General features: G+C 38.7%; 1 protein-coding gene across 2 annotated transcripts in view; it reads left to right on the top strand.

The window, feature by feature from the left end:
• The window catches only part of mast4 (microtubule associated serine/threonine kinase family member 4), a 104,571-nt gene that overhangs the window by 32,556 nt on the left and 52,190 nt on the right, over positions 1–19,825 (top strand). The gene's annotated exons all lie outside the window — the stretch shown is intronic.

Genomic DNA, 19,825 nt, shown 5'->3' with positions numbered 1-19,825 from the left:
CCACCATTTCTCCCAATTTAGCACAGCCTTTACCGGTTGTTCTTTTCTTTTAGAATTGATTTTCCTGGCCAAAGTTACCTCCCACACAGGCAGGAACGTACAGTTTGTTTATGTATGAAAAACCAGGATAATTGGACTTATGGACAGACTCAATATCATCTTAAAAATTTCCTCTTAAAACTTATTTTCACTGTAAAGCCTCATGTAATCTTTGAGTTTTCATCAGTTTTTATCTCCTTTATCACTGTTGCATAGAGAGTCTATGCATTTTACCTTTTATCATTATTTATTATTATCACCATCATCTCTAATTTAATATTGTTCTGGTTTATTTCATTGGTTTATCTTTGTGTTTTACTGATTCATGTCATTGGTCTTGATTATGAAGCACTTTGTAACTCTGTTTAGTGCTTTAGATAGCCTAATAGGCTATCTAAAGCCTAATAAGGCTATCTATCTAGGCAGGGTTAGAAGTACATTGCTGTATTAATTTACTTAACAGTAACACGTAATGTATAGGATTACTTTCCTTCCTAGTTTCACATTACAGTTACCACCATACTAAAAATCGCATCACTCTTATGTTTTCATGGCAAATCAAAAAAACAATTCAGATGAAAAAATTGCAGACATCTCATGATGAACTAAAAGCACTGAGGAACGATCTACACAGGTGTAAAACAGTACGGGAAGGCAGAAAATTACCAAAAGTATTTATGCAGTATGAAGCTGTATTGAAGCTGACAATTAATGATATTGTTGGATACATATTCCATGTTTTTTTAAATGCTAATGGCGTGAAATAAACACAATAGGGATATTTTTACCCCTGAAAGTCCCCTCTACTTGTCTGCACCTTCATTGCTAGTTTAAGATTCCTGTGGCTGTGTCAGCTCTGCCTTGCTCCCCTTGCTTCACAGGAGTCCTGTTATTGCTTTTTGCCTTTTTTTCCTCCTTTATGCTCGTTCGTCATGCCTCTGGGTGTGCAAGCCTCTCTCCCTGCCGTGGCACATCTCTCTTGACTGTGATGCTCTTTGGCAGAAAATCAATACCTCACTTGTGGCGTGATATGGAGATAAGACTGTCATAATCCTGATGTTTGTGGCTTTGTGGACTCTCATTCTCCCTCATTATTGTAGTCAGTGATGTCCTTTACTGATATGACTGTTGGTGCAATATGTAGCTGCAGAGGTATTGACTTGGGTGTATGTGGCTGTCCATAGAGAGCACTGAACACCCTGTCTTATTTTATGATAGCACTCCTATAATATGACCTCTTGTCAGATTTGTCATTAAGGAGTTTCTAGCATTTTGTGGGAAATTGGGATTTTCACTGTGTAGGCAATGATAGCCTTAAGCACATTCATGATAACTCGTGAAGGGGAGGCATATTCATTTTTTTTTAACTGAATCAGTGGACCAAATGGTTATTTTCCTACATGTTTCCTGTTTGTATTGCTGTGCAGTAGTTTGGTGGGCAGAATGTCAGTGTAACAACAACAAGAGGAACTTTTCAAAGATAAAGATTCCATAGATTAAGTCTTGTTTTAATCATTCATCCTTAGCCTGTTTTTTTTTTCAATATGTAGATTCCCCTTAAATCATATTGACTGTTTTCTCTCACTGAGAGCAGCTTTTGGATACTCTCTGGAAGTAAATTTAGCTTTGCTTTGTACATGATTTGTGCAGTATTTTGGTTAATTAACCAGGTCATTGAATTTCAAAGTCTGTTGTTTTATTTTCACAAATGGAAGCTCTCAGATTGGGTGCGATGCTGGCGGTCTACTGGTCTGCGCCGGTGTGCCATAAATGAGCCTGTATGGCAGACACTGATAGAAAGCATTGTGAAGAGGCAAAAATAAATGTTTATTCATTTATTATCTTATCTTTTTCTAAATCTGTGGTTTTAAGCCTTGAGAGCCCATTGTTTTTATCTGTGTGGTTCACCAACAAAATGGAATGATGAGATTAAAACTGAAAGTTAAAATTTCTTCTTGAGACACTGAGTGCAACAGAACACATCACACTGCTGGGTCTCCAACATTACAGGAACAGTAAAGAGGCGGGAGGCAGCAGACTGACCATTTGGGTAGTGTTAAATTAAATGAAAGCAGTGTGTTAGTGATGCTCATGTTCTGTTCATCTGTCTGGCTAAATGTGGTGACTGCACCAACACTGAAGGGAATGGTCATATTATATTATTGTTTTTGTAATGGTAACAAATGAATTAATCATAAAAATTCATAAAAATTATGTTTTTAGTAAAATAAACCAACTGTCATATAAGATCCCTTTAAAGGATTGACTACTTTTTGCAGGCCCTCATAGGCTTTGGGATGGGGCAAACCTTTTGTCCCCCTGGCAGTGGGCCTGATACAACATGGTCCTGCTGAAAGGAGACTACAGTGAATATAATTATTATTATTATGCAGTACTGATTCTTTTTCCTTTTTTTAAGCTGTAATCAGCAGCTAGTATAATTTGCTCTGTCAGTCCATCTGTCCATCATTTCGGCCTAGAAATTTCAAAGATTTTGTGCTGGTTTTCATCACTGATATCTGTGAATCCCAAACTCACACTGACATGAGTGAAAGTTAGCTATCGATTGCTGATGTCAAACCACCCTGGCTGAGTGGTTTGATTTCCAGGTTGATTCTATGTGCAACTGGTATGTGTGTACTTTTTTATTCAAATTTCTTCATAATTTATAAGTTAATTTATGCATCACACAGACCTTTGCTTAATTGCAGATTTGTAGCAACTGCATTTAATCTTAACTTTGCCAGCCTCTGGTTTTACTCAGCTGACAAATGTTGGGTATACTGGTTATGATTTGAATTGCTAATAATAAAGATATTGCTATTATAAGCGGCATGATTAAAAACTAATTTTGTACTACACATACATGCATGCACACACACACACACACACACACACACACACACACACACACACACACACACACACACACACACACACACACACATTTGCAAACAAATTAAGCTGCAATTAAATCTTAACAACACTGAAGAGTAATCCCTATTGTCTGACCACAAAAAACCCTTTTGAGTTATGCTTATAACTTAATGCTTATAATGTTATGCTTTCATCTGCATGTTCATGTCTGCCCGTCCTGTTTCATCGAATATAGCTTGGGAAATCATGGCACAATATAGTGACCTCACACAATCTGCTCTATTGAAAAAACAAAAACAAAACCTTTTCTCTGCTCTGATATTCTAACATTACAGTACTCTGCACAGTGTGACGTTGTGTCTTTTGAAAGTGAGGTGCATGAAATGAGAAGAAAGGTATTGAGAGTGATAAATTGCAACCATCAGTACTTCTTGGGTTTTATTTGGGTGGTTGGTTTCATAGACTTTTATCATGGTCAGATATATTCTCACTCCAAAAGCTTTGGACAGGGGAAATGTTTGCACTGCTTTATATGCAGGAAAGTGACAAGGTTGAGACACCCAACTCTATTTTTTTGCCACTTTCTCTAGAGGCCATGTCACTCCTCTGCCTGCTTTCAGACTGCAAGTTGCCTCTTGCTCTAGTAATCTCAGGCAGAGCAGTGCAGGTCACTCAATCAGCACTCTATGCATGCCTTCTTCAGTGCAAACTCTCATCTTCTTTCTAAGCAGGGAGGAAACAACCTCAGCTGCCCACCTGCCAAGAGGAAATGAGTCACAGAAAACCCCTGGACTTCCCCGAGAGGCTAATCTGCACCCCTACTCCAAGGGCACTGGCAGAGAGTCTTAATGGCTGCCTGCCCCCTTAACCTGTCCTCAGAGCAGTTGTACTTTATGTGATTGGGCTGTGAGGACTTGTTTAAAAAAAAAAGTAAACACATGGTGGTTTTTGCTGTCAGCTTTTGCTCCTTGCCTGTGAAGTCATTTGATGACATTTGAATCTTTGTAGGGACTGGAGCCAGGCTATTGTATGAATTGCTCTCTGAATGCTGTAGCTGCACAGTGCCTTCAGTATTTACTGTCAATTTACACTTCAGGGTGAGTTCTCTCCATTGAATAAGACAAATGAGCCCCTTCCCCCGTGTTCCCGCAGCTTCTCATTCTCACTCCAAAGTGGATTTTTTTAATTGTTCCTTTTAAACAGCAAAAGATTGAGCAGTAAATTGCGACTAGTCAGTTGGACGTAACGGGATGTTTTAATTCTCTCAGGTAATCTGGAGGGCTTTGTTCAAACCCGCAGACTTGACTACTGTAATCCTCCTCCTCTGAGGTTTTAAAGGTTCATACAAAAACACCCTGACTACCCAAGCGCGGTCCTGGCCTTTTTTTCCGCCTCTCTTCTTCCTTATCAGCACAGCCGCACAAATGACTGTCGTTGGAGCCACTGCAACACTTCATCAGCTTTCTGTTGTATAGGTTGAACAGTAGGAGAAGTTTATGTAGTGGTCACCTGTCTGACATTCCTCAGACAGGTGCCCCTCCTCTGGCCAAAGTGGCTAGCTGTCATTCCAGTCCATGCTCACCAACAGATCATTTGAGCTTGGCTGGAGATGAGGAGAATGGAAGGGGCCCACTTAATATTCACAGAGCAGTACCACAGTGAATGGAAATGAGCAAGAGAGAGAGGGTGAAAGGAGAGAGGGGAGGGGGGGTAAAGAAAAACACAGACTGAAACGGACTGTGAAATTGCAGAATGGAATTGGCACCATTGCACTGGACACAACTTATTTTCTAAATGCTAATAATTCAGTTCGAGTGTGGAGTGTGAAGACACTGAGTTTGTGACTGTGAAGATCTGTGGTCACTCGCCGCCTGCCTCAAAATTCAGCTCTGTGTAGTCCTGGAATCTGATTGAGGCAAGTGCATGAAATTATTGGAAATTGACACATATAGGCAGTTGTATACATAACAGGTCGTGAAGCGGAGGGCACTGGTTTAGTCCAGTTGAGTCCAGGTTTAGTCCAGTTTAGTCCAGCATTATGATGGCAAGCACTGTGTTAATGTGGAATGAAGGACACCTTCATGTATCCAAATCAGCCCGCAACAGTTTTCACATTTTCACACCAGGTTAGATGGGCTTTTTTTACTTAACAGTTTGCATGACTACTAATCCCCCCTCACCATTCTCCTTTATTTCATGTTGGCTGCTGCCTCCATCATCCTGTTTCCTTTGCGAGCCTATGCTAGAGTCTTCAAGAGACTGAATGATTCATTGACTGCAATGGGACTACTGAAGTCCGCTGGCTCGCCTGCAGGATGCCACATTCATTGTTAAGGTTGAGGCGGAACAATGCTGTGAAGGATATCCTCCAATTTTCATGGTCACCTAGGGTGCCCAAAAAGCGTGGCTGCTCAAAGGCAGGAGTCTTTGGGCCCCCGGCCGCCCAGTGACACCCCCCCCCCCCCCACCTCCTGGTTGCTACGCTAAATTAGAACTGCCTATCTTCTCCCTTCTCCCAGAATCTCGCTCTCTGTCTCCCTTCCTTCATCTCCCTCCCTCACTCCTGAAGTTACAGAGGAGAGGAACAAGAGGAGGTGTCAGCTGACTGCCCCCCTCCAATCAGATAAGTTGTGATGGAAGTGTTTAGCAGCTGCTAAGATCAGATTTAGCCAGAGGGAGGGGGGAGCAGGACGCTGGAGCGAGGCAGTGCAGCATGGCTATGCACCGGTAGGGAGGCATGATAAGTCGGCGCTCTGTACCATGGACGAGTCCAGCATTCTGAGGAGACGAGGGCTACAGGTAGGGAAGGAAATGCAGCTGTTTCTGCGTGTATTTGAACTGCAGACTTTGGCTCCTGCAGCATACGTGCTGGTTAATAGGACACAGTTAGGACTTTCGGACCTTTTGTGTTAACACTTGGGTGTACAGAGTGAATAACAATGTGGCTCTGTGGCGTGCTGCTGACTGTGTCGTATGTGTGTGGCTGCTCCCTGCATGTGTGAATCTATTCACAGAACTGTGTTGGCAGTTTTCCCTGCAGTATGTAGGTGTAATGGAGATGTGTAAATGAGTCTGTTAACAGTACGTTGAAATAGACTGATATTCTGATATTCACTGACAGTTTGATGGTCCAGATATTCAAAACTTGACTACTTTGTTTTAATGTCTATATAGTTTTGGAAATTTGTATATTGCGTGGGTATGTGTCCTCAAATTTGAGTAACTTTGACTAGAGCATCAACACTATCTGTAGGATTTTATTTATATAACCCGCCTGCAGGGGAAATGAGAGCTGTGGGTTTGTGATGCTGGATTGATTGTGTGGTTTGAAGAGCTGTCTGTCTGAGTCTCTCATGCAAATCTTGATCCAAGTACTGGGTGAGTTTGGGACAGCTGTCAAAACAGTTGCTTTTCTTTGTCAGCTAATTTTTGTAATCATTGTGCCATAACATCAGATATAGAGAGAATTCCAGTACTCTAATGAATTTGCCTGCATTTCACCTTGTCAGATAGTTTTATTCGAAGACACTGTAGACATTTATGATTTCCTCCAGCCAGTTGTCAGACTCAGTGGGTATGTGTGAATATTTTTTCAGTATTTTGGCTAGATTTTAATTAAGCTTATTCTAGTTTGTTTGTGTGGCCACTTAGGGAGTAAATAAAGTTTGAGTGTGTTCAAACGAATGGGTTTCTTTTTTTATTATTCAACTCAAACTGTGTTATGAATCCTAAATCTCTATGACTCATTTATGTGTCATTCATTTTAATTAGACTGCACTCTACAGATCAATTAAAGTGATAATGGGTTTTAAGCTTCGACATTGATTACACAATGAACAAAGGTTTGTTTATTGTGTATTCAATGTTGTTTCGCTTATTTGAGATTTTATTTTCCTCTGTAATGTTTTGGTGATTGGTGGACAGATCTTAGGAATGAAGCAGATAACATTTGGTTTTCATGTTCACAATTTACAATGTGTTCCTCTGTGATTATACATCTTTGTGAAAATTTAACTGCAGAAATGCTGACATTTAATTTCTGCTCTTTGAATTTTTTTTTTTGATGGTCTTAATGGATTTCAGAAACCATTTATATTTTGTGTATTTATTATGTGCGTTTATCATACGCTTCCAAAACTGTAATTTTGTGCACAGTTGCGTTAATCTCTTTATTCCATTGTCGGCTACTTTAATGTTTAAAGGACACAGCTACGTCCTTCCTCGTCCGTAATTCCACATGAGACATCGTAGCGTCCCTTTATTTGGTTTGACTGTCAACCTGATATGTGCCAGTTAAAACAAATAAAAGAACTGCCTCTGCGGTTAGGATGTGCTGGCTCTCTAACTTTAGTATCTTGATGGAAACAAGGAAATTGTTTTGTCAGGCAAATTAGCAAGTCTGCTTCAGCACACTTCCCATTTATTCTTAGGCCAGGAAGGAATTATATCATTAACGTTAGATCATGTCTATGTTAAATGTGTAAGAAGAAGTGGCCAAGTTATATTTACAGTAGATGTTGATCTTACGTACGTTGCCACCTGTTTTTGTTCTGTGTTGTTTGACAAACATTTCGTGTACAGTAGGTGTGGACATTTACTTAGCAACCTACAGCCCTGTGTGTTCATACAGTATGTGCTAAATAGTTCAACTTAACTTCCTAACTGATGCATAGGAGCAAGGCTTCTCCACATTAAGGGTAATTTACGCCTGTAGTCTAAAAACAGCAAATACTCCACAGCTAAATGTGGACTGGCGCTCCTTGTGCTGTGAGACCTTACCACTTAGTTATTAATCACATATTAAAACACCCTGAAATATTTATCCTTACAGTGTGTTTACTTTCTGCATTATTGATGGGCTTTTTTTTTATAAGGAACAGTGAAACAGTAATATTGAAAGAAATGTATTTGAGGATAACTGAAATTATTAGATCTGACCACACAATAATAATAATAATAATAATAAAAAAAACTATTACAGTATTTTCATGTGTGAACATATGTTTTACTTAAAATTTTAAGTGCCATTTGGTATTGAGTCATAAAATGCAGCTGCCAGTAAAAAAAAATGCCTTTTTTGAATAAATCTTCATTAAATAAGATCAGGAACTGAAAGCTTGTCATCACGCTCATTAATGGATATCTGTCAGCATTTTTGATAGCTTTTGTTTACTCTTGTTGTTATCCAGATACAAGTAAAGAAGGGCAATAAAGAGGAAGGTGTGCTCTAATTAGAGTGAGCTGACATTTGTGTGTGTGTGTGTGTGTGTGTGTGTGTGTGTGTCTGTTGCTCCTGCATTAACTTTTTAATTATTGTTGCATGTTGATTCCCAAGGGGTTTTCTAAGTTTGCTTCATTCACGTTTTTGTTCCTGTAAAGAAAATAAAAAAGAGTTAGACCTCAGCAATGTGATGTGATAGACTTATAGGAATGCTTTCTCCACAAAAGTGAAAGGATACATGCATTTTTAATATAACAGCAGCCAATAGGTCAGTATCCTTGCTTCTGAATCAGTCTTGCAAAATACACTGGGTGCACTGGTTGTTTGGTTTGGTTGCCAACATTATGTAGATCAACTGAGGTTGACAGTGATTGACATATTATGTGTTTTTCAGCTCTATTATTTAATATATCAGAAAAATAGACATGTCTATTAGTCTGTCTCTCTCTGATTTAACATACAGTATGTATAATGGCCTGCATGTGTTGGCAGGTGTGGTTTAAAAATTAATGTATATCAAAAAGAATATTTTCAGAGCTATAATAAAGAGCCTGGGTATGAAACTGCATGTACTGGCCTATCAAGATGTATTGGACTTGAAAGAGTTAAGGTACTTAAGGTACTTACTTATTGTCATTACTTGCGTCTATATGTCTCATCACTTTAAGTGACTCTCTCTGGTTCTGCCCTTGTGATGTGGTAGAGGGAGCTATTGTGCACCCTGTCACGCACCACTCGAGTGTCTCTAGTCTGTTTTTGATGGCTTGGTGTCAGTCAGTGTTTTTATTGTATAATATTTGCATATTTTATGTAGATTTTAACCATGCCTGTAGCAGTAATGCAAGTCCTTTGGCTTAATAAGGAGCAGCATGTCATTAGTTACAAGGTTGTGTTTTGTGAGCTCAATTGTACCTCTGACCATGTTACACTGCTTCACAATAAAATCTTTTCAAACCGGTGCAGTGACACAGTGTGCCTCCAAAGAGCTGCCTGTGTGAAGTGGTGTGAGGCAGCCGGTGAAATACAGCCTGACTGACAGAAAACATTATGATGCAGCACCAGAATTACAAATGAAGCATACATCCATTCCATATCAATATTTCAATATTTACATAATATTTCCATGGCAAAGTCTGCAATTTGGACATATTTTATTATGTTTTTATGTTGTATTCGTACATGCATTCGATGATTGAGATGGCAAAAATGTGAACTGCTTCAGTCAAGCCCACGAAAACTGGATGATAGAGGCTGCAGGGAGGCGTAGTGAATAGAGAGACCTTTCTTTAGCTGGAAGTCATGGCTGTGATCCTTTGTAACAGCATAACAGTGCTGCTGCACAATTTTATATATATACATATACATATACATATGTCTGTGTGTGTGTGTGTGTGTGTGTGTGTGTCAGACAAAGGCATGGCATGACATCCACATTTTCAGTACTACTTTTAAGTATTTTTAATGAATGTATGATTTTTTTTAATTGCTATAGAAGAAATATCAGTATGAACCAAACTGTGCAAGAGCAGAAAATAAGATGGATAACAGACAATCCATTGTTCACAGTCCAGAGACTTGCAAAAGGTTAATAAAACCATGCACAATAGCAGCCTCTAGTGTGGATCCCATGGGCCTCTTCTTGCTTGCTTAGAGAAAGACTTCTTGCAGAGAATTGTGGTTTAACGACCATGGAAATGCATACATTTGATTACAGGGGACTGTGAAATTGCTTATAGATTCATGGCTGTTTGGTGAAGTGTATCTTAAAAGTGGCTGATTATTTATTACAATGTGCTGCTGTGGTTCCAATACTATAGTGATTAAATGTCTGTTTCTCTCAATCCAGAGCGTGCATAGAAAAGGTATGCTGTCATCAGCCCGAGAGAGTGTTCTTCCTGGAGAGCAGCAAGTTTTTATTTTGTTCCCACTGATGGATAATTAGCACTCCTTTTATCATATTAATTGACACAAGTATCTTAGATTTGTGGAATTAGCTGCTCATGTTTCATGGGCACAGTTTGGCCATGAAACCCATGAAATGCTCTGTTGCCCATTGAAATGGACACAAAACAGGATGTTTACATAGTGTGTGAACTGGCAGTTTGCCTATTCTGGTCCTCTTGCTCTCTAGCACAATATGGAGTTAAAGCATGTTAAACATATCTACCCATGGGTCAGTTGTATCATATTCTGGTTATTACTGTGAATGGCTGCATTTTAAAATTATATTTATTTTGTCTGTCAGCTTCCATTATCATCCCTGTAAAAGGAGGAGGTCCTGAGAGAGGGAGGAAGAGTTCTTCCATAACAAGCTAGAAATGAATCGCCTCTTTCTCATCATTTTGGATGAGGCAGTGGATTTCCCATTTACGGCACCTATATCCCATTTTATAGACAAATATGAGGAAGTGAACAGAGTTAATCAGGAAAACATTCACACAGTGTTTATGGGTTTTGCGGGTGAAAATTCCCCTGATGGCATAGAAATCAATACTTGTCAAATAGAGCTAAAGCTAAACATGATGGCAGACAATATAGTTTCATACAGGATGGACCTGATGTTGGGATTTGGGATTTAGTTGTAATATGCATCCGTAATATATGAAATTACACACGACAGAGTATTTCTGAATGTCATTGCTTTGCAATTTCAGATCAAAATATTCATGTTGCAAGGATCCTCATCCAGTTCTGTGATGTATAACTTGTCTACACTGCACTGTACATGCACTGTACATGCCGTTACAAGCAGAGAACTGATTCATCTGTTGGACTTTTCCCAGACCCCAACACCCTCAAGTGTTTCGTCATCAGCAGGCCTGCGGAATTTGAACACAATAGTGTTGCAGCACCCGTTGCAGTGTACCTAAACACATCCCGGCCCTCCCCCCTTTGTCTGTGGCTAATGTCATATCGTGAGGTGGAACAGCAGAGGAGAAAGCAACTTTTAACAACTAAAAGATGTCAAAAAAAAATCACTCTGCGGAATCCCACAGATTTTCCTCCTGAATCACCACAGAAAACCAGAAAAAAGTCAGCGGATTCCGTTTGGGCGTGGTCATCAGTAAGCTTTTTCATTAAGATCAGTTTTAATTTGAAGGGTCAGTTAACAAACTCACAGGCTTCATCCTTTATCCAAAACACAAAATCACTGCCAGGTCACTAAAAATGTATTGTTTTAAACTATAAAAGAGCCATTTGTTGAAAAAAATAGATAACATAAATAACAAAAACATAAATAACAATATAATATACAACACTTTTACTCTGCATTTTCTGCAAAAGCATGAAACCAACAGATTCTGTCCTCATGTGGTGTACCTCTGAGCCTCCCTGTTTCTCCAGCTCATGGTAATGATCCTTACTGTGTGCATGGAAAACTTTGGCCCATGGACAGATGTTGTGTGACACATGGTTCTCCCACATAGATAGCAAGTTCATAGGTTTTAGGTTTTACACCCATTTTTTCCCATTTGAAATAAGACATTCATTCATAAGACATGTTTTTAACAATGTGTTCACAACATGAATCAATTTTGATGATTGAATTCTGAAGGACATACAGTAAGTTCATTTGTTCATATAGATAAAAGTGGTTTCCCAATTAATTTTGTTTAGCTATGGTAGAGCACCTGTATATATGTCTGTCCATGTGTACTTCATATTTGCTTCCAGATCGTTGTGTGTAATTCATGTGCTATACATGTGCTATATGGTCCTATACCTTGTTGCGTAGTAAACCCATGCGTTGTAAATCTGGACTTCCAGCACCTTACTGCCTATGTCATTGTACAGTCTGCCTCTCTGTCATGATCACATCTCGCTCGAGGTTGCTATTTACAAGGTGCCAGAGGAGGGTGCTAATACAGAATTATTTCAGCCTCTGGTAAACAAGTGGAACTGGTCAGTGATCTTATATGACTAAATCTGGCACACTTGATAATTACAAGCAAAGTGTATTAGCATCTAAAAACAATAGGACGTATTGGGTGGAATCCTCTTCTTCAATTGTAATGTCATTTGTTGTGTTTTTTATTTGATGACATTAATCTGTCCACTGCTTTATACAAAAAAATGGAGATTTTCCTGCTGGTCAGCAATATGCCATAGTAAAGGCAAAAGCACTTTGATCTTGAGAAACTAAATTCAAGGGGAATTATTAATGAAGCTATATGCATAAGCCTTTTTTTTTTTTTTTTTAAGCTTTGATGTCATGTCTTGGAGTGGAGAAGTTCTTGCTAGCGGTCATTCACCAACTTTTGCCCAGTGGGTTAGTGAACCATCTCAGGTTGTTCATGTTAAAATCAACTGCTGCCTCTCTTAAATTCTTTTGCATTGAAGCAATTTGTTGATATGCATGGGTGTGTCATGTTTGCTTGTTTTAAAATTTTGTTATTCTGACTGACACTTTTGACCATGAGATGTGAGTTGGGCATTATGTCAAAATGTTCCTATTAGCCAACATCAGCCCAACAGCTGTCCATCGCTGACATATTCGCTGGCTGAGTGGCGCTCGTGGGTGGGGTGCCAAGCAAGACTCGGGAGAGACTTGGCAGCCAGACGTTTCTCTGTTCTCTGTTTAGTTGCGGCTGAGACTGTCATTAAAGTGAGAATAGCAGGTGCGCCTTAAAGGTCAGTCCACCTTAAGTGAGCCTGGTCAAGTGAGACTAACCCATCGTTGCTAACTTCAGGGCTAACCCCCTTCACTTTAATCAGTGGTGGTTTCTCTTGACCGCACACTTACTATGCATATTACCTATGCACTGAGCTGTCACTTAAATTAGCTACTCGTGCCCCCCTCCCCCATGGATTCAGCCGATCCTTGATATGTTCATCCAGTTGTCCAAGCCTAGTGTGAATATTTACAGTGGGTACCATCTGTGAGGAAGGCTGTCAGGCAAAAGAAGGAGGCCTTTTGGGTTTGATTACGCAAAGGGACTGTGGACTTGTGCCTGCAGACCACACGGCCTGTGGTTGTGGAGGTGAAAATTCAGGTGAGGCAGGGTGTGGGGGGCCATGGAGAGGGAATTTTTCTTAGCCTCAAAGAGATTCTGGCAAATTCTCAGTCTACTCTGGAGGAGTGAACAAGGCCTTGTCCACGCTGTTCTCAGCAGGAACAAGATGGTGCTGACCTTGACTGAATATGCACTTAAACAGTGGAAAGAACATTTTGAGGAGCTTCTAAACCCGACAGACATGGCCCCTGCAGAGGAGGCAGAGCCTGAAAGCAAAGCTCTCTATTTACTGGTCAGTCTAAGTTCCAACATTCACCCGTGGTCTTGAGCATTAATAGTGACCAGAAGAATGACCTGAAATGAACTTCCTTGGGTGGATGACTGGGCTCACCTATAGGGATAGGCTGAGGTGTTAAAGTAGAACCGCTACTCCTCTGCATTGAAAAGAATCAGTGGAGATGTTTGGGGAAATTAATTGGGATGGCATCCAGGTGCCTCCCTGTGGAGGTGGTCTTAGCATGTCCAAATAGGAGCAGACCCTAGGGCAGGTCCAGTATGCTGTGGGGACTAAATACTGTATTCCAGCTTGCCTGGGAATATGAAAGGGTCTCAACACATTATACATGACAGAGAAGTGTGCACATTCACCAGAACTTATTACAGGTGCAGGACCAAAGAAGGTTCATTGAAAGGCAAAGAGAGAGATTCACACACTGCTGTAGCTCCCAATAACTTAATGGCAGGAGACCCCGCAATTAAATTATTGGGAGCTACCACACAGTGTGCAGATCTCTCTCTTTTACTTAAAACACTTTAGAGTTTCCCAGGAGGAGCTAGCAGATGTAGCAGGGTTAAAGGACATCTGGGCTTCCTTCCTCAGCCTGCTAACACTCTGAGCCAGGAACAGACATGCGGCAGCTTATCTGTTCAGCTGTATGGATAGAAATTAATCTTGTGAAGGAGGTGTAAGCTCAAGCATAGGTTCAGGCTTTTATTTAAGAATTTACAGTTATACATGTAATCGTTGTTGAGAACAATGAACAGGGGGTTGTGGGCATAATTCAGAAAAACATCTGTGATGAGTTCATTTGGCATACACTAGTGTACGTGCTTTCATCTACCTTTTCCTCATGTGGTTAAAGTACAGTTTATGACTGAAAGAAACCAAACCCACTTATACAACCTAGAGAGCAACACTGTAAACCTTGAACATTCCCTTGAAGTCATTTCAGTACAAAAGATGTTACATTCTTTGCAGTACAATTTAAAAGGTGCAGTAAAGCATAATTCAAATCTTAAGAGGATTTTGCTTTCAGCAAGGCCATTTACACAAGTAAGTTAGCGCTTTGGATTTACCACAGTCAAGTGTCTTAAAAGCTCAAACTACTTGTCATGTCTACATTATTTGAGCCTTCGTGTTACAGCAGGGATATTAAAATCAACTTCAAATCACTGCCTATACCACTTTCTCTGTGTCAGAGGTAAAAAAAAAAACAAAACAAAACAAAAAAAAAAAAAAACGGATGTTTTCAAAATGTTTTCATGCATTCAGTCCACATTCGTATGCTCTGTATAGCCTTATTGAAAGCTCTTCAACCCATTGAACATCACATCCATTGGAAAATACTTGAGTAACAGCTTGTGCCTGTAAATTATAATGTTGAAGTCAAAAAATACAGATGCCAGGAAATTTACATGTACACAAATGAATGATAATCACCTCATGAATTTTTTTTTTTTTTTTAATCAATAGACCTTTTCAGGCTTTTCAATTCAACTTCAATCAGTATTTTTGCAGATAACTTATAATAGCACTTCAAACTTCAGACTTTGTTTGCAATGGTCTGTAAAGCATAGCCCTTTAACAAGGGTTTTAAAGAAAAAACAAGTAATGCTAGTAATGCTTGTAGCATAGGTCTTGTTATCAGTGGATACTTTGTAAATGTTTGTACTCTATGGCGTGCATCAAAACCACTGTGTTGTTGTTTTCTTGTATTGTGAGATTAGTATAAATAATGTCAAATATGACAAAGTAAATCAACATTCACCAAAGCTGATCCATGCAACAACTTGCACAGCTGCAGCCTGAATATGAACATTTGCAGACATAGCTGTTTATGATTGTTTATAATTTCTCTTCCAGGTTTAATTTACCCAGAGCACTTGAAAATAGCACTTGAATGCAACATTTAGCAGCAGCCTTTAAGTCCAGATGTCAGTACTTCCCATAAGCGCTTGAGCGTAACATAGCTGCTGTGGCTAAAAACCGACAATTTTCTAATGGCAGAAATTCTTCATCAGTATCACCGCCAAAATCTAATCAACTAATCACTGAGCCAAGGGCTATTTGTTTACCAGATTTCATTTATTTTCTGAGATAACAAGCTAAAAACAACAGACAGAAATATCTCCCTCCAACTTTGTTGGCAGAGGTGATGTTAAAATTTCACACAACCCCCGTTATTGGATGAGCTTGGTTTGCAGTGTTGCGGCTATTTACATCGTCCACTTCTGCCAGCGAGCTAAAGAGCTGGGAAGGATGTTCCCATGCTTTGCATACTAATGGCACTGTAGTCGATCATATGTTTTCTTCTGTTAGTCGTTTTGAGATTACTGGGGGAGATCTGATAGATGATTCCGGTATACTTTTCGCCCTTTGAGAAATTTTGATTGTTTCTGAAAGTTCAGACATTCAATAAATTTTACCTTGTATTCTCAAGGTGTCTGTAGGTCCTTAAACAGTCTTAAAATGTGTTCAATTTAGTAAATATTGGGCCTTATAAGAGCCATTAAATAGTCTTAAATTTGATTTTATGATGTCTTAATTTCAACTATTTGTAATTTATTTTATCCATCTTTTAATTTCTTTTGGCCAAAAATTGTCAAGCTCTTCTGCATGGAATTCCACATTTCTGATGTTACAACACTCTAAACCTACTGCTGAACCTAATACTTTATACTGACATGCTACACATAACCTGTAGTAGATTACTGACTTCATACTTACATTATTACATTTACATGCAGATTATTCACTCTAGCAGCTATAGAGTTAAATCCACAAATATCCTTGGACTTACTGTACATGTTCCAAGTTCTGTGAAAAAGAAAAAAAAAAAAAAAACATGTCCAGATTTATTTTTTTTTCCATTAGCAGCTTGCATCTAAGCCAAAGGACTCAATAACCAAGCATATTCCTGTCAGAAAATGACCTCAGCACAAGACCAAATATAGCGTACTTACCTTTTCATTTACCCGAAATGGTCATTTGAGTAAGAAAAAAGACAATTTTCACAAAAATGAGTCTTAAATCTTGCTGAAAGTTATCTTGAAAAGGTCTTACAAAGCATTACGTGTAACTCTGATATCTGTAAACACCCTGGATTGAATAATATTGGAAAGAGAGACCAGCTTGCGCTTTTCCTACTTTCTTTTCATTTGTCCTTCCTGTACCACATTCATGGTTACAGACTGTTCCTGAATTGTTGTCAATGGGATTAGACACATTACCCACCTAAACTGCGAGGATCCCTGTCCTTGTTCCTCTTGAACTATTGTTAGTCACAGTGCCATGAATCAGGAAGAATACTCTCCCAGCAGTTTTATTTGTTTTATTAGAACAGATGTTTAATTGGCCAGTGATATTTGTATAATGTAGCAGGGTCCCTTCCAGAGTTCCAGTGATCCAGTGAGCAGGGTTCCTTTATTAATATTAGAAAACCTAATACAATGACACAGACAAGACTAAACAAAACATCTTGGAGGGAGAACTCAGTTTTCTTTTTCCCACCACTCTTTTTTTTAATGCAGTTTCATTCAGCCGTGTCACACAGTGGACTTGGGCACTGTGAATACAACACATGGGTTGCTTGCTTTCGGAAATAAGTCTCTTTCTCTTGCAACTTTTGCATACTCAGTGTTAAGCATTGAAACAATAAATAGGCTAATCATCTCAAGACACTAAATCCATTTTTTGTAAATATTTTCCACAAGGCTGATTTGATTGATCATGTATACTAGGGCTGAACAAGTAATCGAAATATTATCAAAATCGCAATATGACCAAGTGCAATGTCCAATTGGCAGGAGCTGAAATGTTTTAATAAGGGTGAAATTTGTAACAAAACACAGTTATAAATGAAGCATTATGGTACTACAGTGATGCTCATGCCTGCAAACTGTATTTTCCAGATGTAAGAAGATGTCAGTTTGGTACAGACCCCAGTAAAAATCACATTATCATCATTTTAGTTTGTGATAAATCTCATGAAAAATCATGACTCATATTGCATTTGCAGTATTTGCAATATTAATCATGATATGATTTTTTTTTTTTTTTATCTGTTAAACCCTAATGGATACACATATTCTTGTTGCCCATATATTTGGGAGTCACACTGTGATTTGGTTTGCTGTGATTGGTGGGTCTCCCTTCAGTGAAAGTCGTTCCCTGCTGGTAATTAGTGTTGTGTGAACTGCGGTCATGTCTCCCAAGGAAACATTGTGCCCTTGGTCTTCCGTAGGCAGCAGGGGAGGCCAGACATTAAACCCTAATTGATAGCCGAGGGGAGCGGGGCTTAGCACGTTTTCTGCTGACTAGAACAGCCAATGCACATCAACTCACCGCCCTGCACATTTTCAGACAAAGGCGCTCACGCTCTTTGTAGCCATATTAGACATTGGAAACATGTTATAATGATCAAATCAGAAGGATTTTTTAAATAGCAAAACTAAAGAGATTCAAAAGCTGGTTAGCTCTCAGTTATAATTTATACATAGTAAAAGCCAGAGGTAGTAGGGGGCATTTGAGATTATAACATGGACATCCAGAAACTTGCTTTGTAGATGCCAATATGTTTATTAATTCATTTGAATGGTTGCTGGCTTTTTTTTTTTTTTTTACATACCACCATTTACTGTTTGAATAGTTTATTTATCTCATATCAAAGATAAAAATCAAAGGGAAATAATATAGGTAGGAGGAGGTAAATCAGCAAAGGCTTCTCCAAGATAATTCACTGTACAAACACTACTGTTTACCTCAGGGAGTAGAGCTTGGTGTAAGGTGTGGTTGCCTTTCACTCAGGCTGTTATTGGTCCCTCACAATGTGAACCATCACTTGTAGCACAGATAAATCAGCAGATGCTGCAGGCAAAGGATTATTTGTGGTAAGATGTTTTTTGCCTGTGTTACTGGCCACCTGCAGTGGCTTTCAGAAAAAAAAAAAAAAAGAAAAAAAAAAAAAACATTTCCTGCAACTTAAGATAAAAAAATTGGAGCAAAACAACACTGAAGTTGAAAGTTAAATATCAAGGTGTTTGAACTGAGGAGTCTGAACTGCTGCAACATCTTCAAACAGTGGAGATGATGTTTCAAAATAATATCAGCCATCTCTCTCTGTCTCTACAGCTACAAAGCCATTAAACCTTTGGTAAGAGCTTGAGTTTAATGTCGTAATTGTTAGAGAATTTTCCTAAATGTCGCCCTCAACTCCACCCAGCTAAATTCAGTATGGTGTCAGCTTCAAAAAGATACTATAAAGCAAGGAAAAAAAGACACTGATAATTCAGCCTTCAGTCACTAGTTGTTTATTCAAGCTGCAGCACATCAAATGGACCTTGCAGCACCAGCTTTTACTCAGCAATGTTAAATTAGCCAGTGCTGGTGCCTTGTTACATGACTACCAGACAGTCAGTCCACACTTTGTCTATAAACCACTAATTCCAGTTCCAGCAGCTTTCTTACATCTACTCTCCAGGTATATACATGTGTGCTTACTAGGTTTTTAAGGCAATACATTATGATCAATTAACTTTTTCTGGTCCATAAGAGAAAGTATGGTATATCTATATCTATGTACAGATAGATAGATAGATAGATAGATAGATAGATATAAATATATACAGATATATAGATATATACCCAGGTTCTTTAAAATTCTTTAACTGGTTCCTTCCTTTTGCATTCCATGAAGTCCAAGGTGTAATGTATATGCTCTGCACAGATATTAAAACATAGCTACCAGTTCACTTGAACTGAAACTCAGTTGATTTAATCCTGCTTTCCTCCCACTGCCCTATGATAAGTTGTTATTGCCCTTTTTCACACAATAAATATAAACTTGTATTATTCATATTCTGCAGTGTTGGAAAGTGAAGCATTAGCAATTACAGTAAATGGAAGCTCAGGAATAGACTGGAGCCAAATTATATTTATATATATTATATATACTTAATTTATGAATGGGATGAAGGAGTTTTTTCTATTTTTTTTCTTTTTTATTTATGTAATTATTTAGCTACATGTTTTGGGGGATTATTCTGGAATGTATGTCAAGGAAAAACATTAATATGTCTTGTATATGCCCTTTAAATATCTGTATTATTACTGTACTGCCTGCTTTATACTGTCTGCTTTTGTCTTATACGTTTTGCTGCTAATAATGTGAACTCTGAACATGGGGATTGAAACAGATAATTAATCACCAAAAAAGAAGTGGAAAAATGTTATTGAATGAATGAATTATGCTGTTGTGGCCATCATAAACGTCTGACAACTTAATTGTAGTTACTTGAGGTTCAAGTAGTACTAGAGGTGTTTTTGAAGTTCAACTGGTGTGAGCTGTCATTGTTTACTATTCCTGTTTAGTCACAGCTCTAATTATATTTATTATTACTTGGGGGTATTTTTTTTTTATTCTTGCTGTGTCTGTAACTGGTAATTAACTGCCAC

The sequence above is a fragment of the Myripristis murdjan genome, chromosome 12 (genome assembly GCF_902150065.1).
Source record: "Myripristis murdjan chromosome 12, fMyrMur1.1, whole genome shotgun sequence".
Taxonomy (NCBI): domain Eukaryota; kingdom Metazoa; phylum Chordata; class Actinopteri; order Holocentriformes; family Holocentridae; genus Myripristis; species Myripristis murdjan.
This window is presented reverse-complemented; position numbering and strand designations above follow the sequence as displayed.